The 2,560-nt window shown below is 32.5% G+C and overlaps 1 long non-coding RNA gene across 1 annotated transcript; it reads right to left on the bottom strand.

Moving 5' to 3' along the window:
* Positions 1–801: 801 nt before the first annotated feature.
* On the bottom strand, positions 802–2,358 carry LOC122018114. Its single transcript, XR_006121624.1, has 3 exons — positions 2,338–2,358; positions 2,087–2,241; positions 802–873 (listed from the first exon to the last, which is right to left on the bottom strand). It is a non-coding gene; the product is annotated as an uncharacterized LOC122018114 (long non-coding RNA).
* Between the last annotated feature and the right edge of the window lie 202 nt (positions 2,359–2,560).

Raw genomic sequence — 2,560 nt, 5'->3', positions numbered from 1 at the left:
ATCTTGTTTAAAAATCAGTTTACATTTCTATTTATAAATCCATATATAATTTTATTTTTAAATTTATCACTAATTATTATTATATTATATTTTTATATTTTTCATCAATATATTTAATAATTCTTCATTTCAAATAAATTAAAATTATTAAAAAGAAATAACTTCTAATTCCAGATGTATTATACAATTAACATTAAAATAAAATAAATATTTACATTATCCAAACAAATTTGATCAATAATCAAACTATAAAGACTAAATTTTCCTAGATATAAATGATTTGTATATTCCATTTCTCGAATCATTTCCGAATCATCTCCTTAAGATTTTCTTCCCTCTGCCTACTTTCTGTAATAACAATTTTTTTTTCTCTTTCAATAATTTGTTCCTCCATCCTCGAGCTAATAGCATCCATGCCTTCAATGTCTTCTTTTTGCTCTCCCCCTCTTCGAATTTCATGAGATAAATTGCTTCTCTTGTACATATTAATGAGCCAACCAATTTTGTTGAGAAAATCTAACAAATCAAAATATGAAACAAGTAAGTCTTACAATATCAGAATTTTTAATACAAAATAAATTAAAATTGTACAAAAGCCATAATCAGTATCAATGATCACCCACTAATTAGTCCATAGTTGTCAATGCTAAAGAATTAACAAGGGAGTTTGGATTTTGGATTCTAAGACTAAGATTTGAAATAGCAAAGCAAGTATAAAATCAAACCTAATGAATAAAATACAATGTAAGAATTGAGAGCTAAGTCTAACCTAACTACAAAATACAAGTATATTATGCTTACTTGGAATTCAGCTGAGCTATTGTGAATCCTGCACATAACAAAATAAAAGCTGCCCACTAAATTTCACTTAACCTGAAACAAAGAATTACCATAGTTAAGTAACAATCATTGAATTTTTCATACATAGTTAAGTAACAACTACAAAGCAAATTTGGAACTTGAAGCAAAGGTATAACTAACTTTGATTACTTGAGAACAATAGTTACTACGAACTATTCGATAACTTGAAGCTACATAACCAAATACCAATGGAGTCCTCCATGTCCAAAAAAATAATCTTCTATTATTCAACAATCCCATCCAAATCAAGAACTGAGTTTGATTGTTTCAATCAAGAATTAAGAAAACCAAAGAAGCTTCATATGAGGTCAGGACAAGAGGTACACATATGATAGGTGAAAGTACTTATCCAATCAAAAATACGTCCTGATTGTTAGGCAATGATTACCCTACCATTTTTCAAGTAAAACAATCCTTCTAATGACACATTGATTGAATAACATCTTCTCTGTATGAATTGAAAATGAAACTGCATTGGCTAATACTAAAGATAGCCACCACCCAAGGATGTACAGATGACCACTTATTACCACTCCCATCATTATCTTTGCAAACTCACTTAGAACTATACTTATGCTAATTCAGAGTATCTCTGTGATACATTTTTTCACATATTCAACTGTTTGGTAGAAGATTGGTTGAATATGTGGAATGGTGACTTTTTAAGAACTAGAATGCATTAGTCTCATTAGATGACATTTGTATTCATATCATCTCACAGCTATGTCAAGATGATACTGTCAAAAAAAAAATCAATAGAATGCTTAAACAAAACTAACTTCTCCAGAAAAAATCCCTAAGAGCAACTAAATTGTATAGCCAAAAGGGAAGCAAAGCTGAAAGCAAGAATGACGTTCTACGACATATAGCATACCTATAATCATTTTTACATTGACACCAAGATTCAATGCCCTACGAATTGTTTCTATGAATTGTTTTTACACTGTTATGTCTCAGGGGATCAAAAAGTGGCATGAGACCAATGAATTGTCATGGGCCTCCTGGACTCTCTTTTCTTCCATCTAAACTTTCTATATAGAATTACAATTAAAACCACGGAGCAAAGGTATATAAGTTGCAAAGTAATCTTATTTAGTGCACAACTACATAACAAATTTGGAACTTGAAGCAAAGGTATAACTGACTTTGATCAAGGGTGTAAGAAATTTATATGCTGTGAATAACGATGAAAAGACCCAAAGCATGTCTCAATTGCTCCATTCACCTTCCCATCGATATCAATTTTCCACAATGCTGTGAGATCCCGCTGCACCACAATATCATCATCCAAGAATACAAAAACAGTACACAAAAAATAATCAGTCTTACTTTCCATGGATTACTCTCACATCCAACAGGTCAATCCTATTGATACCAAACCTAGAAATCAATCAACCATATCCATGGATTACTCTCACATCCAACAGGTAGAGCAATTAAGAATGTGAAATCTTAGAAATTAGGAACACAACTTACCCAATTCCATTGCACTCCACTTTTAGTTTGCGATCGAAGCAACCCTACTGCTGGAAATCACGGGATGGGAAAAGGAGATGGAGATGGGAAAAGGAGTTAGAGATGGGAAGCGGCAACGAACAAGAATGGCAGCGTCGATGGCTGGTAGCTATAGGCGCCGATATCTCACAGACAAGGTGCCACGACGACGCGTGAAGGTGAGATCGTGGTGGAAGAAACCTCT

The sequence above is a fragment of the Zingiber officinale genome, chromosome 1B, assembly GCF_018446385.1.
Source record: "Zingiber officinale cultivar Zhangliang chromosome 1B, Zo_v1.1, whole genome shotgun sequence".
Taxonomy (NCBI): domain Eukaryota; kingdom Viridiplantae; phylum Streptophyta; class Magnoliopsida; order Zingiberales; family Zingiberaceae; genus Zingiber; species Zingiber officinale.
This window is presented reverse-complemented; position numbering and strand designations above follow the sequence as displayed.